The sequence below is a fragment of the Polyodon spathula genome, chromosome 16, assembly GCF_017654505.1.
Source record: "Polyodon spathula isolate WHYD16114869_AA chromosome 16, ASM1765450v1, whole genome shotgun sequence".
Taxonomy (NCBI): Eukaryota; Metazoa; Chordata; class Actinopteri; order Acipenseriformes; family Polyodontidae; genus Polyodon; species Polyodon spathula.
This window is the reverse complement of record NC_054549.1, coordinates 14,275,665-14,290,060: the sequence shown is the minus strand read 5'-3', so window position 1 is coordinate 14,290,060 and position 14,396 is coordinate 14,275,665. Positions and strand designations below refer to the sequence as shown.

The window sequence follows — 14,396 nt, the reverse complement described above, 5'->3', positions numbered from 1 at the left end:
GTTGTGTTTTTTTTTTTTTTTTTGTTTGTTTTTTTAAATAATGCAGAGTCTCTAGTTTTATCCCATTCCCTACTGCTCTGCCCAATTCTGAGAACCCTTGCTTGACCCAATAAGTTGCTTTTCCAATACACGGCCATAAATCAGTCGTGCTTCATAACATTAGAGGGCAGGTAACTTGGAGCAGGTCCACCGGTAACTGTTCAGTTCCATGAAGAGCCATAAAATAGAGACGTATGGGAGCCGTTTTTACACTGGAACAGGTCTTATTTTTCTCTGTACGGCAAAGATCAAGGATTACATTTTCAATGACCTGTTTACTGAATTCCAGCACATTGGCCCAGCTAAAAAGTTCATCGAGGTGGAATATCCCCGTGCAAGTAGTAAATTCCATGTGACACTGTCCCTTTCAATTTGCGTTTCCATGATATTTAAGCCTAATTGGCCTTGCAGAACTGAAATGAAATTCATTAGGTGCTCTGCATGTATTTATTTAATCTCATAATGCCTGGTAAAGCTGTTCAGTAAACTGCCCTCAGGTGACCCCTGGCAGCAGTGATAGTCCAGCCCATCAGAAGCAGGGAGAAGGTTTGCAAGTAACCAGTTTGTGTGTTACTGTGTAACCTGCAGTTTCTGACAACGAGATATTAAACTTGGTCCTGGGCCACGTTTAACAGAGTGGTAATGTACCACCTTCGAGTTTTCAGATATGCCAAAAATCACCAGAACCTATTTTACACAGACCCTCACCCAAAGTCACAAGAATGACTTTCAGAAATCGTTATCAGCCAAGTCCCTGATGTCAAAAAACCCAATGTTTGACCAAAAGGTATAAAAAACAAAAGTTCTTCCTTCCTTAAACTTTCAAAAACTAAAACTAATTTGTTTGTTTCAATAATTACAGATACAGGCTACTTACTACTTGTATTGTATCAAACAAACAATTCAGTGTGTTCTATTTTAAAGTATTAAACAAGGGGTCCTTTCTTAGTCCTGGGAAAGCTGGAATATACATTAGCAGTGTCAGCGAGGTGGACTGGGGTTAAACACCATCCTGTATATGAATATTAACATTAAACCAGATTCCGACTTAGGCATGCGACTCAAAATAGCCTAATCCGCTCCTGTTTTTGGATGTTTGTCTCCGTGCTTCGAATGATTGCTGTGTGCTGTATCTTTATTTTTAGTTCCTGGAATGCGCCTTGCACGGTGTGCTTAAACTTTGCTTATCGGTTACTTGGCTACCATTCACATTAAAGAACCAGAGGGGAAACCAGTGGGTATTTTTTTTCTAGTTAATCATTAAAAAAAAAAATACTGAAAACATATGTATGCTTTTGGCTGTAACATTTAACAGCTGCGCCACTTCAGCCAAAAGAAACACATTTTCAAGCAACCAATACAACAAACCATAACTCCCTCACCAGGTATTGTACAGTGGAACAAAAGCAGCCATTAATAACACATTCTGTTTAGGTGGTACAGGGGAAACTTTTTTATTTTTTTATTTAACTTACTTGTTTTTTTTAAAACACTGGCTGTTAAAAAAAAAAAAAAAAAAAAAAAAAAAAAAAAAAAGCCAGAAGATTATGAGGTCAACATTGGTTGTATTATTTCAGGAGGAGGCAGAACAGAAATCTCTTGGCCCTTAGTTCTATGCATATATACAGTACAGTGCATCCTTAAAAGGTCCACAGTGTTGCATTAGAATATACTGACTATGCCATGTGTGTCTGGCTATATTGAGATACCTATAATTTATTTAACCAGAAGATTTACCCATTGAGGGGGTCCTGGCAAACAATAAAAAGGCAACTGCAAAGTACAAACACAGGAAAAACATGTGTAGTTCAAGCTTGTCTTGTTTATTCACCTCAAAGAACAGTATAAATAAGACATATCTATTAATGCGGGCTGAAGGAGAAGCACTGGTAGGAAAACCAGAGAAAGAAAGATTATCAGATTCATTCTTCATACTACTATGGAAACAGTTCCACGATATGGAAAAAGATAATTCTCCCAAACGTGTTCAGAATCCTAAGGGTGTAAAGTAGAGCCAGTGCTAGTCCTTTCTACCAGCACACTCAAACAGGGAGGTGCCAATCCTTTAAAACCCTTAAACACAACACAATACCAATGAAAAAGACTCCAGTTTAACTAAGAGCCAGCCTAGCTTTAGGTACATGTGACCCCCACTATCTCTTGTCTGTTTAAGCATGGCAGAGTATTCACCAAAATGTGCCACATGGCGGGACTGGTCTTTGATGCAAATTTCCCTGCATATTTAGGGAAAATTGACAGATTTTTGCTAGACAGGTGGAAGTCTCCTTAGCTGAGGGCTGTATGTAAAAGGGGGAAGTCTCCTCAGCTGAGGGCTGTATGTAAAAGGGGGAAGTCTCCTCAGCTGAGGGCTGTATGTAAAAGGGGGAAGTCTCCTCAGCTGAGGGCTGTATGTAAAAGGGGGAAGTCTCCTCAGCTGAGGGCTGTATGTAAAAACCTCTTCGTAGCTGTCAGCAGGTCTTCCTATCTGTCTCAAGTCTCTTCCACAGTTTCCTGGAAGTTTCGGTAAGCTATCTTATTGCTCCACCTTGGCTTTCTGCCTTCCTGTCTTGCTCACCATCCTGTGCGGGGCTCTTTCGTTCTTTTAGCAGGTTTCATTTACTGGTTTAAACACTACACTACGCACGTCAAAACATGAATTTTTTTTCCTAGAAAGAACAGGGACATTGGCACTTAGTTTTGTTTTTTTAAACTACAGAATATGATCCAAGATCAGCTCAACAGCATCATTTCCACTTGCAGATCAACATCTATTATTGCTCAATGTAATATTTTTTATATCTACTATGGACAGAGTGTTACTGGGGCACAGGTTAAAAGAAGATTGCATTAGTTATCATCAACTTAAAGTGTGAGTAATATCTTATTAATTCTTGATATTCTAACACCTGGGCACAGTGCAATTTTTATTTTTGCAGACTCTCAGTAGAAACAAGCCTTAGCCTGGTAATCTTTTAGACACACAACACCTCTCACAAAGAGCCCAGCTATCTCTGATGTCATCTAATTGTGCCTGTCACCATGGTTACAATGGGACGGAAATAGGTTTTTCATATTTGAATATTTTTTCCTTTTTAATTAGCTGGACAATAACAGTAGTATTCATACCTACATTAAAAAGGTATTTTTTTTTGCCGAATACATTTCAAGCTGTTATCAAACATTCATTTTTTTCCCCAGCTCTACAATCACCTGCCTGATTTAACAAAGCTAAATGATTTGACTCTACCTTGATTATCTAAAACCCGAAAGACAATCAACAAAATACAGCTTTCTCCTACTGTTATTAAGTCTACTGTTCACTGTTGAGTGTTAAATTGTGTGAATTTCACCTTGGTTTATTACAGTAATTGGTCTTCCAGCAGGTTTTGAAAGCTGGCTCCATGCCGTATACTACATTGCATGGGATAAATGAGGTCCCACACCCCTAGATCTGCACAGATCCAGTTATGAAAACTTCAAGGGGGTGAATCTTGTTGAGTAGTTATGGTAACGCTACTTCTTTTCGGTTTAGTTATTTAACTATCTACTGCAGCTTTCAGCTTCTATAAAAGAGCCTTGGGGTACACTTACATGTCACAAATGTCTTTTGTTGTCAAATCCTCTTGTTTCCATTTATGGAAGACTGCAAGAGTTCGACGTTTTTTCTCTCATTTTGATTTGTAACCTCTAGGCTTGACAATCGTAACCCAGTGTTTGCAGGCCTCACATCTAAAGCAATTGACAGTTTACAAATCGTTCAGAATACAGCTGCCAGAATCTTGACTAGCACGAAAAAGTACCACCTCATTACACCAGTCCTGGCTAAACTTCACTGGCTTCCCATCAAGTACCGAATCTCTTTTAATCTACTTCTCCTGACGTATCGCTCACTCAAATGGCACTGGTCCTGCTCACCTTACTGAATTACTTTGTCTTTACCAGCCGGTTCGTACCCTTCGCTCCTCCCAGGCTGGCCTGCTGGTTGTTCCTGATCTGAAACGGGTTGCACTCGCTAGTCATTCCTTTAGTCCCCTGTGCTACAGAATGACCTCCCCATTGACATCAGGAGCTGCCACTCAGTTTAAAAAAGGTCTTTAGACTTATCTGTTCGGTCTCACGTGGATGAAGGCCCTTGAGAAGAGAGTCTCTCGTTGTTCTCCGCTATCTGCTTTTATAGCCCAATTTGCTTTCATGTATGTCCTGTTTTTATGAGTGGTCTGTTTATTTCTATTTTACATATTGTATTTTTTTTAAAACTGGAAAGCGTCTTGAGATGTGTAGGTGTGCACGTGATATGGGGTTTTATAAATGGAAGCTATTGTTGATGTTGAATCTTTGTAGTTCGTTGGTTGGTTTGATGGATGAAGCTATTTTTCTATAAACGGCTGTTGGCTTCCAAAATAGTTCTCTTATAGTTGGTAGAAATCTCCCCACCGTGCCCCCATGAGCTCTACAAAAACCTGAATATCAAACTCTTGTTTACATTTTACAATCTTATCTTATTGAGACCAGCAATAAGACACCAGCTGGTTTGAAAACTAAAACATATTTTTCTTTGTGGCAAAGATTCATACATTCCTAAAGCAGAATGATTAAGTGCGCTGTTAACCACAATCATTGATTAGAGATTTGTGAGTATAGCATAAGGATGCAATAAAGTTTACAAAATATGGAAAAGCCTTTGCTTTTAATTGAGTACTTTCAGGATTATTAAAGGTTTTCAAAGAACAGTAATTCCCCTGATTCTGCAAGCCCTGACCCAAGCATAACTGGCTGTTTGTCTTTCCAGTCTAGACGCTAAACCATTAATACATTACAACAAGCACCTTTCAGGCACATCAAACAGTCCATTTAACGTTGCCTTTTTCATCTATATGTGTTTTTTTTTGGGGGTTTTTTTTAAGGACTTGATAGTTTGACACACAGATACAGTGGCAATAACCCAGTTAGCCCCACAGGGATATCTGGTAAACCCATGCTTGTTCACACCCATGGCTCGTGTTTTATTTCAGAATTGCCACCGGCCATGTAGTTGGCAAAACAAAGCTGAATGCGGAACTGCACTGATTCAGAAAAGACTTGAGATACAAGCTGAATCTATCTGGTTTAGATGCCGCCTCTGTTGCTTACCACACAACAATAATATTACCTTGGGGGGAAAAAAAATGTAAAAAAGAACAACATATACAAAATAGTGAATTTCTAAACATTATCATATAATAGAAGATGAAATGGTTTTGTTTTTAATAAATACAATCACCCAGTTGATTATTGTACCGCTCTTGTTTCTTTACAGCTTCTTAAGGCAATGGCTGCCTGTCAGGGCTGCTTCTTGCAGCAGTAGGAGGCTATCGGAGGCTTTCTTCTCGTTTCTAAGGGCAGTGACTAAGAGCTAATAGTGATAGGTCTGTGACAGCTATGGTATAGTTTCCCTTTCCTCAGCCTGCCTGGGCTCTATCCATCACCAGGCTGGCTCTCTCGCTCTCAAAGACAACACATATTCGTCCATTACCGAATTTACATTAGCAAGTTGAGGGACACCTGTGCAAACAGACATAGGGTTGTTAATATTAATAAGAACAAAAAAAAAAGCGTATCTAAGCAAATGGCTTTTTTGTGTGGCTTTCCAAACGACAACAAAAAAAAATGTCGCTAAAATGTTGACAGTTTATAATTCTAACACTGTTATATTTTGATTTACAGTATAGTATTTTGTGTTTTTTTTTTTTTTTTTTTTTTTTTTTTTTTTTTTAAAAGTAAAAAAAACGATTCCAAAAGCAGTTTAATTATATATCAACACTAATTGAATCACAAAATCAATAGTACTTCACTTGAAAGAAAAGCTGCGGAATAAAGCACTTTCATAGGTACACAGTCACACAACACTGTAAAACAAAGTGTACTTCCGAACAGTGCAAAAACTAGGCAACTAGTTTGCTTTATTTTCAGTTTCATAGATATATTTAGTGTATACAGAGACACGCACAACACCGGCATGGGTGTGTGTGTGTGTATTAAAATAATCACTCTAAATACAGCATCCTAACCAATACCATTATCAACAAAACTTTCCGAACCCTACTATTGTTAATTTATACAGAACAATATTTATTATTACCTGTGATTATTTAAAGGGAAACTAGCTCGGTACTGGGCGTAATGCATCTGCATTTTGCAAGACTACCACATATATATATATATATATATATATATATATATATATATATAATATATATATAGCATACGCATGCACTTCTGCAAATCAGACGTAAACTTCTACAAAAACCATGTATAACTCGTGAGTAAACAGTAATGCGCTGCACGCACTCGCAATGAAAAGCCATGAAGAATACACTGCTAGCCAGCCCACGCAGTCACTTCAAAGTGCCTTAGAATAAAGCGTATTCAAGCAGATAACCGCGGTACTGTACCAGTACCTCCAAAATAATACACAAAACATACGTCAAAGGTGCATTTTGCAACGCTGTAACAAAACATGAGGCAAAATAAAACAATGCAACTGGGGGAAAAAAATAAAATAAAAAAAATAAAAAAACTGAGGCGCTTTGCAACATGCATACAGCGGGCACCGGCTACAAACAAGAATATTGTTTTAAAGCCAGGGGCCTGGCGGCAATCAGGGTTCTGGAGTAGCAGATTATCCCAGACCACTAAACTGCAAGTCGGATATGCAATCAGACCCTACCCTCGTGAACCACAACCCGTGGGTTTATGTAACCTGATGAAAACAAATCGCGTGTAAGGTTATTGCCGTGCCTTACCTGCGAGAAGTCATGTCCGCTTCCAAATGCTATGTTTCCTTGAAATCGACAAGTCCTTCCTAATGCTGTGTCTGTATGTGCATCTGTCTCTGTGTTAAACAATACATAACTCGCAGAATGTAACAGTTCTAGTCCCCGCCTCTGGACCATTCGCTCCCGAGGCTTTTTTCTTTCTTAAAAAGACAGTACACCTACTCCACATGAACTACTCCCAAGCACAATTACTTGCTTACATCTCCCTTCTGATCTCTCTAAAACTTCATTATAAGACTCCAATTGCTGAACTTTTTAAACCAACTATTGGACATTATTGGACAGCTTAGTGAGGGACATTACATGTACAGTGTGTGGGCCTGATTTATCTCACAGTAAATAGTGAAATGGATCACAATTCTATGCATTGGAGTCTCACTTACATAAAAGCTTGCGTTTGGAAATTTACAAGTACAGTATATAGTCATATATGTGAAAGGCAAACAGATATAATATAGTATAATTAATACATGGTAGAGATAACCCTACCTTTCAACAAATACTGGAACATATTAATACATGCAGAACCATTCACACAAAAGCAGAAACCTTATGTCAGGGTTTGCAGGAGAATTATTATCTCTTTTGCTAAAATAAACTAATTCAGTTGGGTCTGAATTTAGAAATACTAAAAGAAACTAAAATGCAATAACAAACATTTCGCCTGGAAGTCTTTATCGGAGTCTTCAGACGCTGTAGTGGTTTGAGACGATATTATTTGGAGGGTGGACTCCACCCATCGATCTGGATCTGAAGTTGACGTTGCTTTCTGGGATGCATATACAGTAAGAATGTGACCTGTGGTGCATCGAGTTGTAGAAGGCTCAGATGCAGAAGGTTCTGGAAAGTGTAGAGTTCCAGCCTGTTGGAAAGTGTTCAGCAGTGATCTCTGCAAGGTTATCAACCCCACAAGACAAAGAACTGTAAAGCGGATGAGCATGATTCAGAATGACCCTGTGCACTATAGAACTGTTTCTAGCAGAGACTGTCTAAAGCCTGGTGAGGCAGCAATTATCACTTATAATGAGCTCTTTTTCAACCACTGCTAACATTTATTTTCTGTCCAGAAGCAACATGAATGAAACTTCCTAGCGGTTACTGTGGGTTTGCTTGTTACATTTGAAGAGCTGGTGGGTTGTATTGTAGTAAAAGCATAATAAAGTGTGGTTTGTGAAAATGTGGAAAAGCAAAGGGAAGCATGATAAACTCCAGACAGGTATGGTGAAAGTCAGTAAAATAAATAAATAAATACAGTATAGTAATGCATCGTACTACAAGTGTAAAAACTGATCAAATATACTGTGCTGCTATGAATCCAAACTAAAAGAACATTCTATTTCAACTGGAATCTCAGCATCAGTCAAAGCACTTCCAAATGTACCTTTCTGCAAAGTGATCTTCATAACATGCAACTGTTCACTTAGGCTAAGTATGGCTATTAAACATTAACAAGCATAAGGCTTTTTTCTTTCTGAATTGTGAGTGCCTCCAGTAGCAATGAAAGCAATGCTGAATGACACATGATGGTTTACCATTCTGAAAGCAGTTGAGTTGAACTTATTATTCACCTGGCCTGCTAGTTTTGGCCAGTTGTAGCTGGCAGCCAATCCAATGCCCTGGGCTGTTTAAGGAGACCTTAAGCTTTATTTATAAATCTGTTACAAAAACTTTAATAAAAAATAAAGCTTATTTTGAGGTTTTGGACTGTATTTGTTGAGGAATGTTTAGAAATAGTCTTTGTCATTATAACTTTGTCATTGCATCTGGAATAACCACCTGTTTGAGATTGGGTTAGAATCCAAAAACGACTGTTAAACCTTGTCAAAACATCATATACACCAACACAAATATAAAAAAATGTCATGCTTTTCATGTAGGCATTTCCAGGACTGAATTCTCTCTCATGTCCTTTAAGACACCCTTCCAACTAGTACAGTATTTAAGTCTCTAGAAAAGCAATTTGAAGATGAATCTGCCGATGCACTCGTGTAATGTAGGTTTTTCACATTGAATATTGCACAGTGGTGTTTCGTAGTACTGACGTTATGTAATTACTCTATTTATTTACATTTCATAAACAACTGCAAATAATTAAAACTAGAAGTCTATTGGTCCTTCAGTACTGAATCTTGATTGAACTTGGATTAGGACAGGCCTCTCTGAACTGCTCCATGACCTTGTGCAAACATGGTAAAATATTCATTGAATTCTGCAGATCAAATGGAAGGATCATTGGTTGAATTACCAAGCTCACCAGTGACAGGTGCTTCCTTTCTTCCAAGTGGAATGACATGCTCAGATGAGATCCTGAGCTTGTCAGGGCACGGGCTAGGACTAGCAAAACTAAAATAACCTCTTCTCGTCACCTCTTCCAAAAGCGGAAACCCTTTCCACCAAAGACCCTGTCTCCTCCTCCATTCGACACACAGTCTCCTGTACAGTTCCTCACTGATTACTTTCTTTACATCATAAAACAACAGTAATATATTTAAACTTGGGCAAAAAAACACCTGCCAACCAAGCCTCTTTTTTTCCTTTGAGAAAAACGTCAGAGATTCCATAATAGTATGAGTTTCCGACCTTCTGTTGAAACTCTATATATATTTGAATAATATATGTATCAAAGATATATGAATCTAACAATCCTAGACTTGTGAAGACAAGATGTTGTACAGTTATCAATTTAATCTTCTGATGAAAAGCTAAGAGTTGTGCAATGCTTCAAATCAATGACCTTTGGTTTGTGAAATGACTCGCTCCATTCTACACTAATGCCTACTCAATAGGTCATGCTTAGTGAAAGTATTGGACTCGAGGCCATTCACTGGAAAGATACGTGTTCTTTCAAAATGTAGAACTGTGAATGTACGCTTTTAAAAACGACCATTTTAAAAACATCAATAACTTGGAGATAATGAGAAATTTTAACAGAAATGGAAAAAAAAGATACATTTGTTTAGAATGGCAGACTCTTCGGAGTCAAAGCTTACAGGCTCTTGAGCTGTGGTATAACATGCAAAAGGAGTGATTCAGTGCTATTGCTTAACACAACCATCCTCAAACACGACTCTTAGAAGAAGCCAAATTGCTGTGGTTACCTAACAATCACAATCGGTACTCTAGTGCATCCTGTTTACCTAAAAAGCATTTCCTGTTTACTGGTCAACTGGTGTGGCTTAACTATTAATCTCCATTTGATCTCCCCTGGTAGAATTCCAACAAGGTTTAAGCAGGCAGTTTTGGTCATATTTAGTAGACAAATTCTGCCTGTGGTTGTCTTACTAAAATCTACAAAATGTGTACATGTTAGCATGCTAAAGAGAGACAGATTGTGTTATACGATAGTAATAAACTTACTGCAATGAGTACAGTCATATGCTCTGTGTGTTCTTAATGGTTATACTAATTTAGTTTTAAAATGAAGATTTGATTATAGACGCTCTTAGCCATAGCTGCAAACAAATGTAATTGTTCATTACAGCCACCAATCTAGAACAAATCTCTGGGATAACATTGTAACTATACTTGCAGCAGATTTTTAAAAGTATCAAATACAAAGTGAATATGATGTGTAATGATCCGCAATAAAGATAGCAGAGCCATAATTGCAATACCAGGGAATGTGGATTACATATTGTACTTTTGGCAATGCTGATAAAAACTATTACAATTTTTGTATTTTATTACCATTTTATATATATAACGCTAATACATAAGGAGTGTTTCTGGTAATGGATGAAACACATAATGTACTTTTAATATGGTCTATATTTTAATATTTAGTTTTGAATCATAGAACAAACATTGCCTCATTGGTTCTGTACTGTAAAGACGTCATGGGGAAAACTGAGAGAGGCTTGTATAACTCGTGTCGCAAGATACTTGTGATGGAAGTATCTAATTAGGTAATCTTTGAAGTCCTCCAGTGAAATTAGCCTGTGAGAAGGCATCAATCTGGTACACAGAGGATGTCTTGTTTTAAGCAAGAAGTGGTCTCATTGAATACCGTATGACACAGTTTACTGGTAGGAACGCTATTTAAAAAAAAAAAAAAACACAATAACTGAAGCATTACAAAACCACCAGCTTAGATCTGGAGACAACTTCTATGAAACATCAGAGTGTCCACAGACAGCATAGCAACAGCAGCTTAAAAAACAGGACCTAAAACAAGATTTGTAGTGGGGAGAGTTTGAATTCTGTCTTAAAGAGTAGCTCCATGCATTTTGTTTCCTGACCTCTTTTACATTGTTATGCTGTTCCTGAATTCAGGTACAACTGCCTTAAAGAGTGTAATGAGAATTTAAATGAAATACAACGTTTGCTACATTAAAATCACTTTTGAACGTAACAAATCTTTAAGAGAACAGTACAGATTGAATACTGAGAAACATTGGCAGGGCTCAAGCAACACTTTGAATCCCAAATAGCTCCCAGCTTAAGAAGACACCCAGAGAAGAGGTCTAACTTAACAAAAGCCAATCTTGCTAAGAGGTCACGAACAGAGCGTCTTTAATACATTGCCCGCGGAATGCTGGGAACAGAGTGTCTGTAATACACAACACATACATAATAAATCGCCAGCTGAATGCCAAGTGAAAAGTTCAGGAGACCAAACAGATTACAAGACTATTGTCCATTTCCACAACAGAAATAATAATGATAAGAAAACAGTATAAATGAAAACGTATATTGGAGTTCTAAGTATCATTTGCTGATTTGTACATTTGGAGTGGATTGCTTCTGTTCCTGGCTTGATCGACTATCCTCATGAAAGAAGAAATTAAATGGAGAAACTCATGGTATTTAATGTTGCACGCTGTTCCTGTTGGACAATTCAAGAAAAGGTGCTCCACTCATTTTGTTAGATTTGGCTCACTGTGCAAATATTAACAGCAGCCTGTTCCTAGTAGAGTGGACTGAAGCATGTCACACCTCTAATGCTAGCAGGCAGTCACGGCTGTATATCAGATACCTCCTTCGGTATGGTTCTGAATTCGGGTTAGGGCTTCGGGCACACGCTTTGTTATTCACCTTCTGAAGGAAGTAAAAAATCACGTCCAAACCCCAGCTTTATATTTAACAACACCTTGGTGTTATTTTCTCTACAAGAAATGGATAAGTGATTTTCTGCATTACAATGCAAACCAATTGACTCTTTCCGTCAGCTCTTGTTGTTCTCCAAATGCAGACAGATGAGAGGGACCTTATCTGGCTAAACAACAGGAAGTGCACTTTTTTTTTTTTTTTACTGTGAGGATGATGGTAAAACATATTTAGCTACGTGATTCATATATGCACATGCACTGTTTTTGTGGGGAAACAAAACCAGACACACCCAAAAGTAGGTTTTTCCACTTTAATTGATGGTGATTGGACATTAGACACAAGTAATGGTTAGTTACGGTTACATCATGCTGCTTATACACTGTGCACTGTCCTTCAGTGATGACACACAGTTTACAAAGGCCAAACTTAAAACCATGTGAAGACACATAAATAAGGGATACAAACTGGAAAAATACTTTTAAAAAACCATTCTGGGCTTATTCACTATTTATTTTATTTTTACATTATAGGGATGAAACACTTGTTGTAATATACTGGCAAAAAGATAAGTGCACCAAACAATATGCACACAAATGTGTTCACCAAAACTATGGCGATTTCAGGTTTTAAGGCATTATCTGGACAAGATTCACGTAGACTTTTGTTTTTGCCAAGTCGTTGTTTCCTGAACACTACTGAATTCCCTTGGGCTTATGGTAGACCGCCATTCAATTTAATGCACATCTACAGTAGTCTTAAAACACTCATTTAAATTAAATTACAGTTAAAAAAAACAGACCATATGTGCAAAACTGACTAAATGTATTTTTAAAATAAGATTTAGTTTACAGTCTGTCTATATATCTATATATATATATATATATATATATATATATATATATATATATATATATATATATATATACACACACACACATACACAAACACACAATTACTGCGCTACAATAAGCCCCTATATACTGCAAGAAGGAAACAGTAAACTTTCAAAATGATGCTTAATATATAGGTATATAAATGTTTTTTTTTAACCCCTCAACGGTGACTTAGGTACTGCATGTTTTTGTATATTCTAAAGGAGAGGTTATACTTTGTTCCAGTGTATAATACTAACGCATCTAACAAGAAAACATTGCTAACTTATCGATCAGATCACAGGCCTGCGCAAAAGTATCAAGTCTAATGGGGTACAAAATAAAACCATGACAATGTCGTACTGTACTGAACACGCAGTTTTTTATAGATGCAACCTGAACATATTACAGTAAATCCAAGACTGCAACAATGCACGCTTGCACTGGCAGTATCATTGAGAAATGTACCTTTCCATCTTTAAAATGCATCCCATGCATTCTTTTTTGTAGAGCCATGGCTCAGAGATGCAAGGTCCAAATCCAGTTTAGGTGTAACAAATCATAGATTTTAGCTCGTGCTGGAAAGGGGTATTTGAAAGAAATCTCAGCTCCCTCAATGCTAATATATACAACACAGGGCACATTTAAGTAGAGTTGGTTGTGTGCATTCCTTTGTGAACCAGGAACATTCAGCAGTTGTCCCACAATAGCAATAGAAGAAACTCTAGTCACCCTTCAGTTTGTGTAAAGACTGTTCTGCTTGTGTTCTAGCGCCACCCGGTGGAACACAGAAGTATTGGACTTTGGGTTGGCACAATTCTAAAAGGCAAGTTTTTTACACCATTAGAAAGAAAACAAAAACAACAACTTAGCTTTCAGTTACAATGCAAGAGGAGGTTTTGATTTTGCTGCTTGGCTCAGTAGCATGCTTGACTTTTACACAAATAAACACGTTTTAGTCCTTATATTAGAAACACTTCAATGCCATTTGCTTTAAAAAAAAAAAAAAAAAAAAAAAGAATGTCTTTAACACAAATTATCATGCAGGGCTAAGATTCCCCAGCAGACAAAACAGCACACAGCTGGCAAGATGAAATCGTACAGCCATATTCCTGCATGTACTAAAATATACACAGTTGCAGGCTTCCACGTGATAGTCCAATGGAATTTTATATTGAGATATAGTTGAACGTTTAACTGCCCGGAATGCTTTCTTTTTAACACAACATTGTTACATACTCTGTATGGCGACCAAGAATTAAAAAATAAAATGCATTTGAGAGCTAATACTTGGACAATCCATCAAAAAGGGATACTGCGTTAAGACCTGTAAAAGACAGACAGACAATGACATTTTTATGTTGCAAAGGGTCCACTTTTACTTTGCACCAACATACCTTCGCCATGTGAGATGTTACGCATTGATGTACATTTAATGACTCTCAGATACGCATTCTTATAATAACACAGCCAACATCATTTAGTTTATTTACCGTACATAAAGCAGTAAGCTAAAAGTCACAGACACGTTTAGTACATAAATTATTATTAAAACAAATTAAAATTTAAAAAGCCACAGTAACATTAACAGCCCAGACTTGTTATCACAGTCATGTATTGA

The 14,396-nt window shown here is 37.4% G+C and overlaps 1 protein-coding gene across 1 annotated transcript in view; it reads right to left on the bottom strand.

Annotated features, from left to right (window-relative positions):
- Positions 1-13,010: 13,010 nt before the first annotated feature.
- The window catches only part of LOC121328241 (agrin-like), a 163,784-nt gene continuing 162,398 nt past the window's right edge, over positions 13,011-14,396 (bottom strand). The window contains exon 36 of the mRNA XM_041272800.1: positions 13,011-14,396. This exon is cut by the window's right edge and continues 529 nt beyond it. The gene's annotated coding sequence lies outside the window, so the exon portion shown is untranslated.